This window comes from Mesoplodon mirus (genome assembly GCF_964341445.2).
Source record: "Mesoplodon mirus genome assembly, chromosome: 3".
NCBI classification, from domain to species: domain Eukaryota; kingdom Metazoa; phylum Chordata; class Mammalia; order Artiodactyla; family Ziphiidae; genus Mesoplodon; species Mesoplodon mirus.
The window spans coordinates 178,732,163-178,754,200 of record NC_138978.1 but is presented as its reverse complement, the minus strand read 5'-3'; the positions used below and the strand labels follow the sequence as shown (position 1 = coordinate 178,754,200).

At 46.8% G+C, this 22,038-nt stretch overlaps 1 long non-coding RNA gene and 1 pseudogene across 2 annotated transcripts in view; one reads left to right on the top strand and one right to left on the bottom strand.

The window, feature by feature from the left end:
- The window catches only part of LOC309799319 (calpain-8-like), a 53,213-nt pseudogene extending 40,764 nt beyond the window's left edge, over positions 1 to 12,449 (bottom strand). Inside the window, exon 1 of the transcript in view lies at positions 12,414 to 12,449. The product of the transcript in view is annotated as a calpain-8-like (transcript). The remainder of the gene's footprint in view (positions 1 to 12,413) is intronic.
- A 4,591-nt stretch (positions 12,450 to 17,040) lies between these two features.
- On the top strand, positions 17,041 to 21,784 carry LOC309800327. Its single transcript, XR_014293439.1, has 4 exons — positions 17,041 to 17,094; positions 17,773 to 17,849; positions 20,717 to 20,794; positions 20,970 to 21,784. It is a non-coding gene; the product is annotated as an uncharacterized lncRNA (long non-coding RNA).
- Positions 21,785 to 22,038: the final 254 nt, after the last annotated feature.

The following is a 22,038-nucleotide window of genomic DNA, read 5'->3' as shown; positions in this document are numbered from 1 at the left end:
GGAAAGGAAATATTTATTTTTACTTTTGAATCTACTGCCTAATTATCTGGAGCTTGTGATTGTGATCCTTGACCAATCTTTCTCTACTCAGAGCAGTCATTTCAAGCAAAATCCAACCATGTCCTTTCCAAGCCTAAAGCCCCCCAGTGGCTGTCCATCGCTCTTAGGAGAACAAGGGGAAGGGAGGGCCTGCACGCCTACAAGACCCTCAGCAGACTGGCCCTTTGCTGGCTCCCCGCCCCTCTCCCATGCCCCTCCTCCCTCTCTGATCTCCACCTCCTGGCCCCTTTCAGGTCCTGGAATGTCGTATGCTGTCCCACTTGAGGACTTTGCATCTGCTGTGCCCTTCCCCCGGAAATGCCATCTCCCCACCCCCGCTCTGCCTTCAGACCCCGAATGCCCCAGGGAAGGCTTCCTGGACCACCATCCCCCCATGCAAAGCCATCCCCCTCCCATATGCTCTCACAGCAGCCTGCAATGCCCTGCCCAGCGTCATTTAGTGAATGCCCCTCCACCCTACCAGGCTCTGATCTCCACGAGGACAATTGTGTTTGTTTCGCTCATCACTGTATCGCTGGAGCCTGGAAAGCTCCTGGAGCATAGTAGGGACTGAATGAATATTTGCTGAATGAATAAACACCCACAGGTATAAGATGCCCAGGGGTTGGATAGATACATACCAGGTAGAGTGGACCCAGCATCTTCAGGCTGGGATCTCATGGGATTGTTTTTCCTGCTTCCGTTTCTCCCCGAGCCTCCCGGAAACACTCCCTTTAGACTGACTGAAATGAACAAGCCCTTCTCCATCTAATCACAGAGTAAGCACAGCTGGTAATTTTCCTTCTCCATAAGGCTCTCCTTTGGGGTTAGCAATCTCTTTCCCACCCCACCTGCCTAAATCACCTCCCTTGTCACGTCCAGATGCTGCATGAACAAATTCATCCTCATGTAGGCAGACAGGTCTGAGCTGCTGGGAACAGAACCCTCATTTCCCGAGCCAGGAGCCGTCTCTGCTCACCAGCCCCACCTGAGCTGACAGCCAACGTCTCCCGGTTACCCAGCCGGGCTCCCGCTGGCCCTGTCAACCTGGATAGACATCTCCCCAGCCTCACACCTCAGACACCCCACAGGAGCTACTGCCAGCTCCACCCAGGAAGCCCAGGATCCACAACAGAGGCCAATGAGGCCAGGCAGAAACACACCTGTCGGCACCGACTAGTAAGAACTCTTCTTGGGGGCTTCCCTGGTGGCGCAGTGGTTGAGAGTCCGCCCGCTGATGCAGGGGACACGGGTTCATGCCCTGGTCCGGGAGGATCCCACATGCCGCGGAGCGGCTGGGCCCGTGAGCCATGGCCGCTGAGCCTGCGCGTCCGGAGCCTGTGCTCCGCAACGAGAGAGGCCACAACGGTGAGAGGCCCGCGTAACACACACACACACACACACACACAAAGAACTCTTCTTCTTGGCAAACAGCATTGGTGAATGCAGCTCAGACAGAGCACAAAGCTTATCCACAGCGGCTCCTCTCGGCCAGAAGGACAAGGCTGCATTGTGCCTTCAGCAAGGAAGACAAATCACCCCAAAGCCCAAGTGTGCTTTTCAGACAAAGTCTGCAAAGCTCTTTGTCATGCAGAGCCTTAACTTCAGTCTCTCTCCTGGGCCTTCCCATTTCAGAATTCTAAGGCAAGCATGGGGTGAATCCAGTGTCAAGAGGATTACAGAGCTCTCGTACATTGCTGGTGGGAATGGAAAATATACAGGCACTTTGGAAAATAGTTTGGCAGTTCCTCAAAATGCTAAACACAGAGTGACAGAGTAACTTCTAGTAACATTCCACTCCAGGGAACTGAAACAGACTTGAAAACTTAAGTCCACCCCAAAACTTCTACTCTGATGCTCATAAGACATTATTTACAGTAGCCAAAAAGTGGAAACAGCCCAATGTCCGTCAACGCATGAATAGACCAACAAAATGTAGTATAGCCACGCAACTGAATATTATTCAGCCATAAAAAAGAATGAAATACTGACATATGCTACAACATGGATGACCCTTGAAAATATTATGCTAACTGAAAGAAGCCAGTCACAAAAGGCCACAAGTTGTATGCTTCTAGTTATATGAAATATCCAGAATAGGCAAGTCCACAGAAACAGAGTAGATTTTTGGTTGCCGGAAACTGAGCAGAGAGGGGAACTGGGACTGACTACAAATAGGTATGAGGTTTCTTATCGGGGTGATGGAAATTTTCTGGAATTAGATAAGCAATGATGGTTGTACAACATAGTGAATATAATGAAAAAAATCACAGAATTGTATACTTTAAAATGGTGAGTTTGACTATGTGAATTATATCTCAGTTAAAAATTTTAAATAAAAGAAAATAGTATTACGGAGAAGATGGTCTGCTGTGATCCACGCGTTCATTAGTCGTCTCTAAGTAAAAGATGGGTTCCCTGTCTGCCCAGGACAGGAAGTATCCCATCACTCCAAAGAGTGCCAGAGCTGTAAGACTGAACCCTATCTAACCAGCCCTGAGAAAACAGAAGGCTGGGAAGACCAGATGTGTGGGCTCATCCCTCTCTAGGTCTGTGGGATCGCACACCACGCCAGTCTCTCATCTCTGGCAGGAAAGGGTGGAGCCACTCAAGCCCAGCTAGGAGACTAGCTGAGACTGCCCCCCAGTGGCCAACCCAGATCCTGCGGACCCAGTGTGACTAATGTAAAAACTTACGTTTGAATAGAGGTAGCACTTTCAAGTCCATGACCCATTAGAGAGTCACAGCAAGTCTATGGGTAGATTGTACTGTCAGGCTAACCCAAAGTTACTCACATGGCAAACTTGACCCTAAGTCTTCTTATTCTATTTATTTATTTTGTTGTTGTTTTTCAGTATTTTTTTAATTAATTCATTTATTTATTTTTATTTTTGGCTGCCTTGGGTCTTCGTTGCTGTGAATGGGCTTTCTCTGGTTGCAGCGAGCAGGGGCTACTCTTCGTTGCGGTGCGCGGGCTTCTCATTTCAGTGGCTTCTCTTGTGGAGCATAGGCTCTAGGCACGCAGGCTTCAGTAGTTGTGGCTCGCGGGCTCTAGAGCGCAGGCTCAGTAGTTGTGGCACACAGGCTTAGTTGCTCCGCGGCATGTGGGATCTTCCCAGACCAGGAATCAAACCCGTGTCCCCTGCATTGGCAGGCGGATTCTTTTTTTTTTTTTTTTTTTTTTGCGGTACGCAGGCCTCTCACTGTTGTGGCCTCTCCCGCTGCGGAGCACAGGCTCCGGAGGCACAGGCCCAGTGGCCATGGCCCATGGGCCCAGCCGCTCCGCGGCATGTGGGATTCTCCCAGAACAGGGCACGAACCCACGTCCCCTGCATCGACAGGCAGACTCCCAACCACTGCACCACCAGGGAAGCCCCAGAGATGCTTTTTATTATCTGGGGTTCTCTGAAGGGATATCAACTAATCAGAGTTCTAAACAGAGAAAAATATCTGGAGTTAATTAAAATGTGCCCATACTGTCATTTTCCATGTGGGGCAGAAAGAACTAATGTGTAGTTAGGGTATCCGCAAAAGGCTAGTAAAAATATGTCACTGGTAAATTGAATGTACAACTCCCGGGAAGTGATCACAACTTTTTTTTTTTTTTTTTTTACATTCTGTTCCATGTGTATTTGATATTTCTATTTACATGGCTACTTTGTACAAAAAGTAAGAATCTGTTTTCACATGAAAGGAACTTGTACAGTTAACAACACTCTGGCTACAGGTGTGGAATAAACTGTTCCAGTCCTTTTATAAACAGATTTCAGACTCAGAAAGGATCTGTCAGACAGAAGGAAAACTAATCCAAGAGACTTTATCCACAGCATTTTGACCATAAATCCTGAGCAAAGACAACTGTAAACAAACATTGAATACTGGTTGGTAGTTTTGATTTTCACAGTAGAATGGGTTAGCAATTTAAAACTACTTTCTGTGTATTCTTGGATTAAGTAAATGAAAAAATATATCAGGAATGATAGAAGCCATGTTTTTCATTGTCGGCGAAGGGAATTACAAGTATGGAGAGATGGAACTTTAAAACAAATTCACGTGGTGTTTGTTTGGAAATTGGAGGTCAATGGGAACTTGTGTGCAAGGTATAATATTTAATAAGTTAAAATGTTATTTCATTTATTCACTTTCATAAATATAAAGTGAAGATGAATTTATTTACCCAATGTTTAAAAATAATTTATTTACCTAATTAAAAGAAAAACAGCAGGGTAGCAAAGGTGGTTCAAAGAGAATTTGAGAGATTAAATATTTGAGGCACTTGGGAATGTAAGTTGGTACAGCCACTATGGAAAACAGTATGGAGGTTCCTCAGAAAACTAAAAATAGAATTACCATATGACCCAGCAATCCTACTCCTGGGAATATACGTGGACAAAACTATAATTCAAAAAGGCAGGGACTTCCCTGGTGGTCCAGTGGTAAAGAATCCTCCTTGCAATGCAGGGGACGCAGGTTCAATCCCTGGTCAAGGAACTAAGATCCCACATGCCACAACTACTGAGCTTGCACGCTCCTCAGCTAAAGCCTGCATGCCACAAACTACAGAGCCCATGTCATCTGGAGCCCACAAGCCACAACTAGAAAGAAGCCTGCGCACCACAATGAAAATCCTGTATGCCTCAACAAAGATCCCGCGTGCTGAAACTAAGACTTGAGGCAGCCAAAAATAAATTAAATAAATAAATAATAAATCTTTTTTTAAAATCCTAAAACTTATTTTAAAAAAACCAAAAAGACACATGCACCCCTATGTTCACAGCAGCACTGTTCACAATAGCCAAAACACGGAAACAACCTAAATGTCCATGGACAGATGAATGGATAAAGAAGATGTGGTACATATATACAATGGAATACCAGTCAACCATAAAAAAAGAATGAAATAATGTCATTTGCAGCAACATGGATGCAAATAGAGATTATCATTCTAAGTGCAGTGAGTCAGAAAGAGAAAGACAAATACCATATGATATCACTTATATGTGGAATCTAAAATATGGCACAGATGAACCCATCTACAAAACGGAAACAGACTCACAGACACAGAGAACAGACTTGTGGCTGCCAAGGAGGAGGGGGAGGAAGAGAGATGGACTGGGAGTTTGGGGTTGGTAGATGCAAACTCCTACATTTAGAATAGATAAACACAAGGTCCTATGTATAGCACAGGGAACTATATTCAATATCCTGTGATAAACCATAATGGAAAAGAATATAAAAAAAGAATGCAGGGCTTCTCTGGTGACACAGTGGTTGAGAATCTGACTGCTAATGCAGGGGACACGGGTTCGAGCCCTGGTCTGGGAAGATCCCACATGCCGTGGAGCAACTAGGCCCATGAGCCACAACTACTGAGCCTGTGCGTCTGGAGCCTGTGCTCCGCAACAAGAGAGGCTGTGATAGTGAGAGGCCCGCGCACTGCGATGAAGAGTGGCCCCCGCTTGCCACAACTAGAGAAAGCCCTCACACAGAAACGAAGACCCAACACAGCCAAAAATTAATTAATTAATTTAAAAAACAAAACAAAACAAAAAGAATGCATATACATGTATGAGTCACTTTGCTGTACAGCAGAGACTGGCACAATATTGTAAATCAACTATACTTCAATAAAAATTTTTTTTAATATTATAGGCACTGAATAAAGAATAGGATTTCTGGGTTAGATACAAAACTGGTTAATGTCATACAGGGCAAGGAAGTCGTAACCTTTGGGATCTTGGGATTTTGTTTCTTTTTTTTAAAATTAATTAATTTAGTTTTGGCTGCATTGGGTCTTCACTGCTGTGCAAGGGCTTTCTCTGGTTGCGTCGAGTGGGGACAACTCTTCGTTGTGGTGCACGGGCTTCTCATTGCAGTGGCTTCTCTTGTTGAGGAGCACGGGCTCTAGAGCTCAGGCTCAGTAGTTGTGGCCCACAGGCTCTAGAGTGCAGGCTCAGTAGTTGTGGTGCACGGGCTTAGTTGCTCCACGCCATGTGGGATCTTTCTGGACCAGGGATCAAACCCGTGTCCCCTGCATTGACAGACAGACTCCCAACCACTGTGCCACAAGGGAAGTCCCGGGGATTTTGTTTCTGATTTCTTTGGTTTTTGTTGTTTTATTTTTTACCTGAAGGAAATGATTTATATCAGTACCAGACAAAAATCTGCCTGTTTACATGTAACCTTATACAGTCTGGGCTCTATTCAATGGTGAATAACAAATCAAACAAAAGTACGTTTCCCTAAAAAATAAAAAAACCCTTGAGTGGGCCTTTAGCTGCAGAATGGACAGTGTCCTTTATAGAGAGGACAAGATATGTCTGCCATGAGGGCCAGGAAACATTGCTACTTCAGTAGCAATAAGCAAGCACCAGGATCTTGGTTTCTAAACACCATTCTCCATTACTCCATGAAGTAATGGTTAATCACAGAGCTAGGACAGAAAACGTATAAGAGAGATCTGGAATGTAGTTATGTGCAAGAAAGTAAGGGAGTGCTCAAAGAATGGTGGGGGCATGTTAAAAGGACACAGGAGCCTGCTTGAAGGGACTCCAACTGGCCAAATCTGGGACAATTTAAGCATAGAAATCAATAATGATAGTAAAGGATTAGAATCCATTGAGTAAAATAAGAATTTGTGTGTCTTTATATAAATAACCAGAGGAGAAGGGAAAGTTCTTCCTAACAGTGGAATGCCAGCCAATAAAGGTAGAAGAAATAATAAAATGAGAAAAAACACTATTTTGTAATACTCATAGTAATGGTTGATTCAGGCAAGACGTATCAATGAATGCTACTAGTGGATGAAAGTTTGATAAGGAACAGGATATTTATACAGTTTCAAAATATTTCCTATCAAATGATTGATTAGTTACAGAGGAAAAAATAATAACTTTACAATGGAGACACTGACAAGCACCACCTTCACTAAGTAATCAAAATTAACATTACCAGTAATGGGACAAATCAATATCATGTGCCTCCTGATGTAATGTCCTAAGAAGGACACAACATCATTTCTGTAATATTATTGCCAAAATGCATAACCTGAATCTGATCATGAAGAAACATCAGGCAAACCCAAATTGAAGGACATTCATTGTGTAATTAGATAATAGCATTTTATCAATGTTAAATATTCTGACTTTGTTACTCCTTAAAGTATTTAGGGGCAAATAGACACAGTGTCTGCAACTGATTCCCAAGTGGTTCAGAAAAAATACATTCATGTATTTTATATATATATATATATGTATGCATACATAATGATATATGCATATATTCTTTTATATTCATTTTATATGCATATAAAAGAAATGAAGGAGTTTGGTGCTTGCAAGGTGATGAGGTTTGGAAATGACTGCTAAAGACACAGGGAATGTGATTTGCTGAGAGAATAGGGAGGACCTGAACCTTCCGGCCTCCAATTCCACCACTTCACTGAAGCAGCAGTGACCAAGTCCAGCGACCACTCCCCGGTCATCTTCCTTGTTGATCTCTGATCTGCTGTTGACTTTGTCTCCTTGAAAACATCTCTTCCCTCCACTTCCACTGGCATGGCTCTCCTGGCTTTTCCTTCTGCCTTTCCAGCTCTTTCCCAGCTCTTCTTTCTCTGCCTATTTCCTTCGCGCATGTGACATTCAGGGTTCTGGTCTCGCCACCCTTCACAATCTCCCACATCAGGTTCATCTATGCTCACAGCTTCCATGACCACCTCATGCTGAAAAATCTCCCACCCTCATCTCCTGCTCAGGCCCTGCTCGTCTGAGTCGTATCTACATTTCCACCTCTCCTTTGGGTACCTGCACCCAGCGGCATCTCAAACTCAACACGTCCCAAACAGAGCTCACTGTCTTCCTGTTCACTCTGCCATACTCTTGCTCCAGTCTTCTCTACCTCAGAAAATATCCGGTTCTCAAGATGGAACCCTGAGCATCATTCTGCACAGAGCACATTCAGTCAGTCACTGAGTCCTGTCTTTTCTGCCTCCTAATTCTCCCTCCAACCCATCCGCTTCTATCACTACAGTCACCCCCCGCCAATCCGTGGACCCCACCTCTCCTTGGATCGTTGCAACAGCCTCCTAGCTGTGCTCTCCCCCTCTAGGCCACGTGTCACACTGAGGTTAAACGCCATGGGTGAGCACTTTAACCTGAGTCTGAACTCCTCCGGATAACTCACGGAGCCCTGTGTGTTCTGGCCCCTGCTCTCCTTTCTGGCCTCATCTCTTACCGCCTCTCCCCTCTTGCACACTACACGCCAGCCCCTCAAACTTCCCTCACTTCCCCCAACCCAATATGCCCCCATCAATGTGGAAACCCCTCCCCTTCCCCTCACTCCGCTTGCTTCTCCCACCCACCCACTCACCCTTACATAAATTGCATTCAGGTCTCACACGCCGCTTGTTACTGAAAATGTCCAAGACTCACCACGTCTGGCTGAGGATCTCCTATAATGCACTTCCCACCATAGTGTTTGCCATGGTGAACTGTAATTTCCTGTTTATTTGCCTTTATCCTCGTGAGGACAGTACCGTGTCTTGTTCATGGTTGAAGCTTCAGTGCTTATGGCCACATATAATGATAGAGATATGGATAGATGGATCAATAGATAAATGATTGATTGATAATAGGTGATAGGTGATAAAAAGATGATACATAGAAAGATAGATGATAGGTAGATAGATAGATAGACAGATGATAGAGAATAGGTAAACGAACAAACAACTCAGTATAAATTCCAGAGGGTTTTGGAATCTGGACTCATGACTTCCTGAGATCCATAGCGATACACTTTGTCAGTTTTACTCATTATGGCCGAAAAGTATCAAAGGCCTTTGAGGTAGAGATTTCCCTTTCCACAGCTAGGTTGGGAGTTTTATGGCTTTGAAGTAACAGTACTAGGTTTTGCCACGTGGTGGCGCCAGCACAACACCAAAGAGGCCTTCAGAGGCGCCATTTCGCCCCCATCATCAGACTCGGGGTGATACCACCCACCCTTGTTAACAGTGGACAGCATTATTGTGGTGTAAAGACTTTACTAAGGGCTTGTATTCATTGTTCCGGAAATCTTGGCAATATTTACAACTCTCTGAGACTCAGAGAAATCATCCCAGCTCCACAAAAGGGTGGAGAGGGTTTATTTCCTCTCCCACAAAAGCGTGTCAGCCTATTGTGCTAATAAGTGAGAAGGCTGCTCCACTGTGAACGAGGAGAAACCTTGGGGAATTGCTGTCTTCAGAAAAGCCGAGTACTCTTCCCTCAGGGCCTGCCTCTGAGGGCTGAGCAGGGCTGGGGACTGAGAGGTGGGGCTCTGCAATCCTGGCCAGAGTCCTGCTTCTGGAAGGAGCCTTCAGTGTTCCTGGCATTTCCTGTGATGGGGCTCAGGGGCCCCTCCACCCAGATCCCTCCCCCTCCCCCGCCCAGCCTTACTCACCCTCACCTCCTTAACCCTTTGATGACTCCCTCAAGGTCCTTACAAGGCCCTGCAGAGGCGGTCTCCTGGTTTGCAGTACTTTGTAATCGGCCCTGAATGCCCCAGGGCATTTGCACACCACAGTGGGTGGAAATGGGGTGGAGAGTCTGGGCTGTGTAATGGCCAGTCTGGTCCCAGGCAGACTCCCTGAAGGCTCTCAGGGCTCCCCAACCCCATAGGCCAGCATCAGCACCCACATGTGAAGGATGGACCAGTCCAGCCAAGGAGAGTGAGGGGAGGAGGGAGTCAGCAGGAAACGCTTGCAAGACCTTGACTAAGAACCTTCTCATGTGTCTCCTAGAGTAGACATCACAGCCGCCCCACCCTGGGGCAGAGATCTTCTGGCTCTCTTGTAGAGAGGGATGTTACACCCCCACCCCACGATAAACACAGACACAAGACACAACCCTCATGGCTGTTAAGCCTGGGCTCCTAAAATCTCTCAATTCAGGGACCCCTTTAGCAGGACACACGGCCCTAAGCAGCATTTCCCCCACCCTGTATAGGTGACACAGCCATGGGAGATACCAGCAAGCTTTGCCTAGGGTAAGCTTTGTATCTATGTTCCTTCAGTCAACAGACCTTCACCAGGGACCCACCAGGTGCCAGGCACTGTGCCAGGATCACAGGGTGAATAAGAAAGACACAGTTCTCCAGTTCAGGAACTTACAGGCTAGCAGGGAATCAGACCCATTAGTATTGGTCGCACCTGGTTATAAGCACTGTAAAAGAAGTGACACAAAAAGTGCTAAGGTAATAGCTCTGATTATTCATTATTGTGTTTTTTGATTTGCATTCAAAGCCACCTCACAGAATATACATGAGAGAGCACTTATGTCTTCAGGTGACTTGCATTTTTGATCAGTGCCTATGTTGCAGGAAGGGTCCGACAGAGGGCTCTTGTCTAACGCTTGGAAATGAATTGTCCGAGGAGACACGTGCTGACAAAGCGAGAGACTTTATTGGGAAGGGGCGCCTGAGCAGAGAGCAGCAGGATGAGGGACCCCAGGAGAACCACTCTGCCACCCGGCTCGCAGCCTTGGGTTTCATGGTGATGGGATTAGCTTCCGGTTGTCTCTGGCCAATCACTCTGACTCAGGGTCCTTTCTGGTGGTGCGCACAATGGCTCAGCCAAGATGGATTCCAGCGAGGAGGATTCTGGGAGCCTGGTAAGACACGTGGACTGGCGTCTCCTCTCTCCTTTTGACCTTTCCCGTATTCTTCTGGTTGGCGGTGGCTTGTTAGCTCCGTGTTCCTAACCAGGACCTCGTGTTGTAAAATAACTCATGCAAATAGTTGCTGTCTTTGCCTGGCCCCGGCGGGCGGCTTCAGTCAGTGTTTCTCCTAACACCTAGACTGCTTGGGTGGAAAGAAATTCCTCCAAGACACTCCCTTCTGAGTATGAGTCAGGAAGCCGAGGCCTCCCAGGCATAACCCGGTCAGAGGCAGGGTGACTGGGCTCCACTACATGTTCCAACCAGAGGCTGGGCACAGCCTGGGGAGCGGGCAGCAAGATGGGAAACCCACCCCCTCCCCGTGAGGCAGAGGCCCCAGTGCTGGCTCCAGCCCTCCCCTATGACTGCTGGCCCTTCAGCTGTCACAGCCCTTCTCTGGCCTCGGCTTCACATCTGCAGGGATTAGATGAGAAGACATGGTCCTGCCCTCTTCTCCACCTCTAAGCCTGTCGCTTTTGTGACTCTCATCTTTGCCATTAGGAGCTGAAGAATCTCCATGCTCTGAGTCAGATGCTGTGTGGCCACATCACTAAGAGGTGACTCCGACCCAGACAGGGCTCTGAGGCTCCTTTTGTCATTCCCTTGTTTGGCCCCAGGCAGGGTCTCTCTTGAGAGGTGCTGGGCAGAGCCTCTCTCCGGGCCAAGGAAGAAACTAGGCACCCAATACCCAGGCAGTGACAGCCTGGCATGGGCTCTGTAGCTGACCATCTCATCCTCAGAAGAGACTGAGGCTAAGGAATGTCTTTCCGGGGACTTCCCTGGCGGTCCAGTGGTTAAGAATCCACCATGCTTCCACTGAAGGGGGCGCTGGTTCGATCCCTGGTCGAAAAAAAGAAAAAGAAAAAGAAAAAAGGAATGTCTTTCCAAGCTTTAAATCATGTGGAAATTTAAGTTATAAATTGTATGGAGAACGCCTTGGGTACTATTATGCTTCATTGTACCTGGAAGCCCAAATTAATGTTCTAAAAAGTAAGTATCTCTAAGTCTGTAGAAAAGTCGTGTGTGTGTGTGTGTGTGAGTGTGTGTGTGAGTGTGTGTGTGTGTGTAAAAGAAAACAAACAAACAACCTCTCAGAGGAGGAAGAAGCCCTCAGGCAGTGGAAATATCCTGGTTATTCTACCCCCAGCTCTGGCTGCATTTACAAGTGGCCCCTGTGATTGGAAGTTGGAAGCAGAGGAGATGATGGACCAGGCAGGTTCTGGGGCAGGAAAAGCCAGAACAATGTACACAAAAGGCACAAGCAGAGAAAGAGGAGCTGGTGAAGGAGGTTGAGGAAGAACAGGCAGAGAGCTGGGAGAAAAGCCGGGCGAGGGAGTCATCCACAGAAACAGAGGGAGGAAAGGTTTCGAGAAGGAGGGGAAGGACTGCAGTGCCAGAGGCAGCGCACCATACCTAAGGTGAAAACAGGGAAGCCTTGGTATCTGCAAAACAGCTCAAAGGGTATGGCTCAAAATATTATCTCTAGCCCTTGAGGAGGAACTAGATCCTTGACTGAGGATCTGGAAGCCATCAGTGACTGTGGCCATTGCAGTTTGCGATGTGCTGATGAATAAGGGTCAGAATGTTCATTTTTCTCCCCATTCGCTCTGCAAACCACACTGTCCGTGTCTAGGGCAGGGCTTCCCAAATGCAGCTTTGCGTTCAAATTCCGACTCCACTACTCACTAGCTGGATGACCCCAGGAAAGTCACTGAAACTCATGGTGCCTCGGTTTCCTCATCTGTAAATGTGGAAAAAAATGACAAGACCCATCAATGAAATGAAAAAATATGTGTAGAGCATTCAAGATGAAGACAAGCTCTCCCCAGGCTGCTCCAGCCACTGACAATACAGCAGAGGCACTGGGCTGGCCATTTCTGCCCACTGCTGACTTCTAAGAGGCCTGCTTTGCTCAGGAGTCCCCAGTGGGTTGGCTGGGGCTCTCTCAGGTGGCACTGCTGGCCCACGAACCCCACTGTTTTCCCTTCTCTCTCTCTCTCCACAGGTGTCAGGCTTGCACTGTGGTCCGAAGGCTCCCCTACCTCCTCCGCTCCCTCCCCCCTTTCTCTTTCACAGGCATCACCCCCAATCAATCTCTTGCACATCTAACTTTGTGCTGACCTTTTGCTTCCTGGAGGACCCAAAATGACGAACTAGGTAAAACAGAATTCTTTGCTACAGGACTTGCCTGAGCCTTTAATGTAAGAATATACATTACGAGGGCTTCCCTGGTGGCGCAGTGGTTGAGAGTCCGCTTGCTGATGCAGGGGACACGGGTTCGTGCCCCGGTCCGGGAAGATCCCACGTGCCGCGGAGCGGCTGGGCCTGTGAGCCATGGCCGCTGAGCCTGTGCGTCCGGAGCCTGTGCGCCGCAGCGGGAGAGGCCACGGCAGTGAGAGGCCCGCGTAAAGCAAAAAAAAAAAAAAAAAAGAATATACATTATGGTTCTCAAGAGGGGAACATAATTTGAAGTATTTCCCAAATTTATTTGACCACTAAAAGCTAACATCCACATACTCACAGCCACAATACCATAGAACATCCATTAACATCTCATGGAACTTACGTTCTGCTAAGTAAAGTTTTGTTTGTTTTGTTTTGTTTGCTTTTCTTTTTTTTGTGCTAGAACTATTTTAATATAATTATAGTATCTGCCAAATCCAGGAAGAAAGGTTTATGCATATATAACTTTTCCAGTTAACATCTGCAAGCATAAACAACGAGGATCTCAGTTTGTAAATTCATCAGGGTCAGAGCAATTGACCAACGTCTCTTTTCTGCTAGGCTTACCAACAGCAAATTACAGATGAATTCGTGTCCTTTTGCTTCTCTTCTCTCACTCTCTTTGTCCAGAGACATTTTGTTGTGAAGTTTCAGTGAAGCTCACCTCCAGTCAAAGGTAATCTTTCTAGATAAGTACTCAGTTGCTCTGAATTTACTTATAATTATAACCTCTTTAATCATAGAAGAACCCCTGCAGAGGTGGAGTTCAAGGTTGCATACAATAACAGGAGATCACAGTTTTGAAGTCTAGCACAGATTAAAAACCACAGATGTACCATTTATATAAGACACACACTGATTGTCTCTTAAACCACATATTGAATCCTTATGAACATTTTTTTTTCTTTTTTTTTTTTTTTGCGGTACACGGGCCTCTCACTGTTGTGGCCTCTCCCGTTGCGGAGCACAGGCTCTGGACGCGCAGGCTCAGCGGCCATGGCCCACGGGCCCAGCCGCTCCGCGGCATGTGGGATCCTCCCGGACCGGGGCATGAACCCGTGTCCCCTGCATCGTCAGGCGGACTCTCAACCACTGCGCCACCTGGGAAGCCCCCATCATCCCTATTTTACAGATGGAAAAACTGAGATGCAGGAAGGTTAAGATGCTTGCCTCAGATCCACACTCGAGTTCCTGGTGTTGGCACTGAGTCGTGGTCAGTCTGAGATGCTGCGTTGATGGAAGGCCTAAAGGGGAAGGGAAAGGAAGGGTTCCTGGAATCTAGGTTCCAGGAATAAGTTGGATGACAGCAAGAACCAGCCGTCACTAGGCCGAGCCCTGTGCCCGAAGGAGGGAGGAGATAAAAAGTAACAGCAAGAGAGCTGTGTCTGAGCCCAGGTTAGAATACAACATTGCACAGAGGAGAAAAAATGCTGAAACATGTCAAAACTGCCAAACAACAAATGTAACAGAGTGCGGGAAATGTGGAGATCCAAGGGGATTAGGAGATAGGGGTGGGTGGCTGTCCTTTACGACAACAGGATTGGTTCCTTCCCTGCCCCCACTGTTCTAGCCCCCCTTACCCCCCAGCCCTTTCTCTGCAATCCCCAGATCTCCCCCCATCATGGCCCCAATCCATGCACCTAACTCAGCAGAGGTTTCCTACACAGTGCTGGCATCACTTTCCCTTCCAATGGGGGGGGTAAATCGGGCCACAGTGGTTATTAACCATTTTCAATTTCATTTCCTGGTAACAAGCCTGTTAACTGATTGGCTGAAGAAAAGAACGGAATTGGGAGAAGTAATGAATCCAAGAGACCAGATAGAGCCACGCTTCTCAAAATGTGGTTACCTGAATCACAGTGTAAACAAACAAGCACCGGTGATGTTTACCGTTTTTTTGAACAGCCGTAAACTTTACTGGGAAATTGGTTTCTGCCACAGCTGGCACAGTAGGGACAATTGCACTGCGACCACCAAGCCTGCAGACACAGGAGGGCGGAGGGGGCCACTTCCAGCTTCTCATCGTGTGAGCTGGAGCATATATGGGGCAGTTCTACAATTTCTACATGGGAAGGACTCGGGGATGAAAATGTGGATGGTAGATGAAGCAGGGTGCATTGGGGCTTGTCCTGAGGATTTTTGCCTAGTAAGCCCCCTGTTCTGGCTCAGAAACGTATTTATTCGGGGCACTTGGGGGTTCTGCTGATGGAAATTATGGGTGAGGCCAGCGCCTCTCCCAACACCCCTGGTGCAGACACTGGAGCTTATCGCTTCCTACAGAGAGAACACGCTACCCTGCGCTCCTTCCCTGCAGCGGGCAGCGTGAAAATAGAGGAATTGCTCCCCACGTGTCCGGGACTCAAGGGTCTTTAGGACAAAGGTATGTGGCTGCTGATGAGAACAGTGACAGCACCCGAGGTGGTCCAGTTCCAGCAATTTCACACACATCGTGATTTCAATGTTTACAAACAACTCTGTGAACTCTGCAGAGTAGATATTTTTTCCCCATTTGAAGATATGAGAGAATTGATGGTTAGTGTTTTGAAAATTGCAAAGGACCCCACAAATACGAGATATAACTTATTATTAGCAAAGCTATCACTAGGGGACCCCTTCTATGGAAACTCCTCCCAGAGATGGTTTTTGGTGGGTGAGCGGCAGCTGCCCTGACTCTCTGGCCTCTTGGCAAGGGTCAGATATACTATCCTGAGCTCCAGCCAATAAGTAAAATCACCACGGGGCCCAGGAAACTGTCTGGGCTTTTTGAAGCTTTCTTTCTGGAGTTTTCCTCTGTCCTCCTAGTCTTAGCACCTCCCAGCTTTTGCAGCACCAAGGACAGCCCATCCCATCCATCCTTGGAAACACACAGGACACCCCATCCCATTGATGGAATCCAACAGGCCTATCCAACCCTCACTCTACAGTCATAAGGAAAGACTAAGACCTGTAACGGCTCCAGCCAGGGAGAAATCTTTAAAACAAAACCGTGTGTTATAACACTGTGGAATTCGTATTCGCCTTGCTCTCTTTTGGATTCTGATCACAGACCTGAAAGACGGAGGAGAAGTCAGGACTGGCTTTTCCTCAGCCTCAGCCCTAGGAAAGAGGTGGCCCCCCGCCAGCCTCTCTGCTCTCCTAAGCCAGGGAAAGAGACTGGACAAGACTGTGGCTCTATCACATATTAGCTGCCCTTTTTCTGGGCCTCCATTTCTTCATCTATAATAGGAGGAAATAAGATTTTCCTTCACCAATGGTGAAGATTAAATGTGTAAATGTGTATAATGCACATGGAGGGGCTCAATTAAGAAGGTGGCTTGGAATAGTATCCCCGGGACCTGCAGACTGTGCCCCTAACACCTCTTAAGCATCCGGGCTATGGATTTGGTATGACCTAGATGCTTTATTTTCTCTTCTTTTCACTTGGAGAAAATAATCTAAAGAAGAATTCTACAAAAAGAAGTTTCTACTATATAGCACAGAGAACTATATTCAGTATCCTATGATAAACCATAATGGAAAAGAATATTTTAAAAAAGAATGTAGGGCTTCCCTGGTGGCGCAGGGGTTGAGAGTCCGCCTGCCGATGCAGGGGACGCGGGTTTGTGCCCCGGTCCGGGAAGATCCCACATGCCGCGGAGCGGCTGGGCCCGTGAGCCATGGCCGCTGAGCCTGCGCGTCCGGAGCCTGTGCTCCGCAGCGGGAGAGGCCACAACAGTGAGAGGCCCGCGTACCGCAAAAAAAAAAAAAAAAAAAAAAAGTATATATAGGTATAACTGAATCACTTTGCTGTACAGCAGAAATTAACACAACATTGTAAATCAACTATACTCCAATAAAAACACAATATTGACCAAGAAAAAAGAAAAAGAAACAAAAAGAAAAATTCTACAAAAAGAGATTCCTTTGCTCTGGCCCTCTCTCTCTCTCTCCCTCTCTTCTTCTCTCTCTCTCTCTCTCTCTCTCTCTCACACACACACACACACAAACACACATACACACACACCCCTAGTGGCACACAGGCCTGTGGCCCGCCCCCAGGCAGCTGTGGGCAATCCCAGCTGCTCTGACTCACCCCTGCTCTCAGGGCTGGGTGACTCACTGCATCAGTGAGGCTGATGGGATGTCTGTCTGTCTGTCTGCACTGGTGAGTTCCTGTGGAAGGGATTGTGCCATCAGAAAGTGAGATTTTGCTGGATCCAGAGAGATAGAATCATGTGAGAGGCTTTGAAAAGTACAGAGGAGTGTTTATTCAGGTTTAAAAAACTGGACCTTGTCCAGTGGCGGGTGTGGCCATCATCATGGGTAACTACAAGTAACTATGAGTCGCTCAGAACCACCAAGTTCCTTTGTGAGCAGAGTCCTGTGTGCAGAGGCCCTGAAGGCTGATGAATCACCTGCCAGGACTGCAGAGAAGAGGGTGTGGCCAGGGCCAGAGGATGGTACTCCCAGGTGACGAGGGGGTTCCTCTGTGAAGGGCTGCAGGAAGCTTCTGTTAGGGCTGGTTTGCCTTTGTCGCTAAAAGGCCTGGGAAGGGGAACCTCAGCCACCCGCCTGGGAGGAGGTGCTTTCCCAGGATGGGCTGTCCTCCAGTAGACCAGCTGGAGGAGAAATCTGCCCACTCTGTTGCTGGACGGGTGGACAAGCTTTCTCCCAAGAGCCCGGGGCTCAGTGGCCCAGCAGAAAGCGGGCAGTGAAGGAAATTAACAGCTTCCAGGAAGGGTTGTCTCTTTCCTCTGCTCTCAACTGGGATGGTTTCGTAAAACACTTGCACCAGAAACCTGTGAGTTAGGAATGAATGCCTGTGTCCCCCATTTCATCCAAGGGTACAGAAAGCAGAGCCTGGTGGTGGCAGTGGTACCTGTCCATCGGGCAGTGCAAACTGGAGATGGAGGATGTCAGGTAAAAACACATCCAGACTTAGATGGGGAAGACTTTAATCAGAAAGAAAGACTGTTGCAACAGGGGGAACTCTCAGGTCTCAAAAAACTGCAAGGATCTCAAAATCAAAAAAAATTTTTTTTTGTTTTTTAATAAGGTAAAGGAGGGGCAACAGAAATAAGCAGAATCTTTGGAGGGGAAGCTGGACAAACAAGGGGAAACGAATAGGGTCTGATAGGAAAAGGTCATGCTGGGGGTCAAGAGATTTCCCAGGAGAAGCTGATAAGTGGGACCTGGTCCACTTTTTCTGTGTTTGCTCAGACTTGGAGGCAAGAGAGAAACCTGACTAAAGTTTGGTCAAGCAGAGTGTAAGAAATGGACACGTGAACACCTGGTCAAGGACAAGATAGATTGAGGGAGGAGGAATAAAATTGGTGAATACAAAACCAAACACAAATGGAGGCTGATTCCATGGAAATGGGAATTCCACTCCTGAAGCTCTTGGTGCAAAGGGCTCAGTTCTTTTTTTTTTTTTTTTTTTTTTGCGGTACGCGGGCCTCTCACTGTTGTGGCCTCTCCCGTTGCAGAGCACAGGCTCCGGACGTGCAGGCTCAGCGACCATGGCTCACGGGTCCAGCCACTCCACGGCATGTGGGATCTTCCTGGACCAGGGCACGAACCCGCGTCCCCTGCATCAGCAGGCGGACTCTCAACCACTGTGCCACCAGGAAGCTCAAGGGCTCAGTTCTTAAATGTGAATAAATATTCATGGCAGCAAATGCAATTCGAAAATTCTATGACTCCTCCTCCTATCCGGAAAATTTAGAAACTGGGGAGTAATAGGCAATCCCCAAAAGATTCTGAGGGACAGAGTAGTTCCTTCATATGCAAACCACTCCCCCCCCACTTATAGAATGGGTGTGTGGCCCTCAAGAACAAGTCCAGTGCTGACGTTAAAGCTAAGAGGAAGCTGGCACCCTGATGATGATGGAAGAGTACCTACAGGGCTGGCTCATACCACCTGCCAGCAAACCTTCAGGCCATGGAATCTTTGGCTATAAAAGGACCCCATAGGTCACCAGCCCCTATCTCTGCAGGCCCCTCCAGCAGAAAGACCCCCATCTGGCTGGCCCTCAATCATTAAAGACCAAACACTGTGTGACCCCAAGTGATTCTGATACTCAACCAAGTTGGGGAACCCCTGACCCCTTGAACACAGCCAGTGGTGCTGGAATCTCCACGTCACAAGCCACTATTTAATTAGTTTTTATGTTGGATTAAAATCTGTGCCCCTTTAAGTCAATCACTAGTTCCACTTCTCCCTCTGGAGCAACACAGAATGAATACACTTCCTCTTCTCCAGGACAATCCTGTAAACACTTGAAGTTAGAGCATTGAGCGCCCAACATCCATCTCTTATCCAAGAAAAATGCCTCTATTTTACTTGAATATTTCTCACCCATTTTATTTATTTCTCCATCATTTATTAAGAGGCGATAATGTGCACATGACATAACAGAGCCTGTCCACAAAGTGTCTGTTAAAGGAGTAAATAGGGCTTCCCTGGTGGCGCAGTGGTTAAGAGTCTGCCTGACGATGCAGGGGACACGGGTTCGTGCCCCGGTCTGGGAGGATCCCATATGCCGCGGAGCAGCTGGGCCCGTGAGCCATGGCCGCGGAGCCTGTGTGTCCAGAGCCTGTGCTCCGCAACGGGAGAGGCCACAACAGTGAGAGGCCCGCGTACTGCAAAAAAAAAAAACAGAGTAAATAATGACTCTCATACAAATATAAAATAACTACATGTCAAAGATTTGATTTAACTCATGAATAAATGAGGGAACCAGTAGATATTGAAAAAAATAGTTTAAAGGAGAATCCAAAAGAACAATTAGGAATGCTGAATGGAATTTGTTAATAGATGCAAAACTGAGGGAGGGAATCCGTTTGATTGCACTCCTACCCAAAGAAGTTCATTTGCATATACATGGACAATAATTATTTGCATTACTATCAATTTCTACAATGCACAGAGTAGTAAAATATCCTGAAGACTATGAAAGGCACAGACCACTGCAGATCTGACCCCTGGCAGGGTGATTAGTCTTCATGTAATTCCATAGAACACAGGAATACTTTTTAATTTCAAAGACTTTTCAGTTTTTCCTGACAGATCATTGTTCCACTAAAAAATCCTGAATATTCAAATCTCAAACTGTCCTTCAAGATTGACTAAAATGCCACTTTATCTGGTCTTCCTCAGACTAAAAGATAATTTAAACAAAAAAGTAAAACCATGACTCACATATGTATATAAAATGAACAAGTTTTAAAGATTTTATTTAACTTATTAATTAAATGAGGCAACTAAGCATACGTTATGACTGATTCAAAGGAAAAGTCAAAGGGGCACAGATTTATATGAAGTAAAGGATAAAGAATATTGAAATGAACGTGCCAGTGGACTCAACTGGCTTCTCCACGGCGGGGAGGGAGATCCCCCGCCCTGCACTGAGCAGAATTAATTTGCATATAGAGAAAAATTATTTTGTACTGCCAGTGTTATCTACAACTTTGGGCTGTAAAATGACTCAAAAACAGTGAAAGGCTGGAATCAGATAACCTGGGAGGAGGTGCTCTGAACCAGACTTTCTCAGCCTTGGCATTACTGACATTTTGGATGCCGACTAACAACTGTCACTTCCCATCTGGTTCTCACTAAGCCACTGCAGTTGCTGACCTCCAACACCCCCTGAAAGGAGTTCAGGGTGGAGATCAGGAATGAGGCACTCTGTGCTCTGGGGAAAACTGGCAGAACAGGCCTTTAGATAGTTAGATATTTTCAGGAGAAGGTTTTATGAGCCCAGTTTCTTGCATCTTCTCACATCTAGGAAAGCACTAAAATCATTAATGGAGACATCTGCTCCTTGTGACTGGCTGCAATCTTCTGTCAAGATGTGAGCTTGACTGTATGTATCCCCGTCACCAAAATCACGTGTGTACTGTCCATGTATCCTCCTCCCTACTTCTTCGGAGAGTTCCTCAGAGCTGAGAGGCTGTCTCCCAGGCTATAATTCTCATTTTGCCCCCCAAAAAACTTAACTCACAGCTCTCACGTTGTGTTTTTTTCTTTCTTTTTTTCAGTCGACATGGACCACGTAATTCTTTGTTTTGTGGGGAGCTGTCCTAGACATCCAAGATGTTTAGCAGCATCCCTGGCTTCTACCCAATAGAGGCCAAAAATTATCTCCAGACATTGCCAAGTGTCCCCCAAGGCCGGGAGGAGGGGGCAAATTCACCCTCAGTTAAGAAATACTGCTCTAGGGCTTCCCTGGTGGCACAGTGGTTAAGAATCTGCCCACCAATGCAGGGGACGTGGGTTTGAGCCCTGGTCCGGGAAGATCCCACATGCCACGGAGCAACTAAGCCCATGCGCCACAACTACTGAGCCTGCACTCTAGAGCCTGCAAGCCACAACTACTGAGCCCGCGTGCCACAACTACTGAAGCCTGCACGTCTAGAGCCCTTGCTCCGCAACAAGAGAAGCTCGCACACCACAATGAAGAGTAGCCCCCGCTCGCCACAACTAGAGAAATGCCACGCACAGCAACGAGGACACAATGCAGCCAAAAATAAATAAATAAATTTTAAAAAAACGAAAAAAAAGAAATACTGCTCTAAACAATGCATAGCTTTCCACTGAAACACGAATTCTTCCATATTAGCGCAGAAATGGAGAGGAAGGGATGACCGCACTCCTTGGCACACACCCATTCCTGTGTATGAGCCAAGAATCTCACGCTACCTCTTCAACGAGCAGAATGGTCACACTGGCCCCTAACACAGGCAGTGTTTTAAAGGCTTTACCAATATGGACTCCGTCCTCCCAGTTAAAAGTGAGTTTCAGATAAATAACAATTAGAGAAGAAGAAATTTTCCTCCACTCTTCTATGATCTTCCGGCTGGTCTAAAAATTAAATTGACATGAGGCAGGTTAACAAAAGAAAATCAAATAAAAGTTTAATACCATGTGTACATGGAAGAGATCTAGAAAAACTGAGTAACTCGCCAAACTCGCTGAAGCCCTCTCCTTAAACACCATCTTCAGCTAAAGACAAATGAGGATGTTGGTGGTAGGGGTTTGGGACTTCAAAGGGGAAGAAGACAGTTGACTTGGAGGTGGAAAAGCAAATATTTGGTAAATAGATGTTTG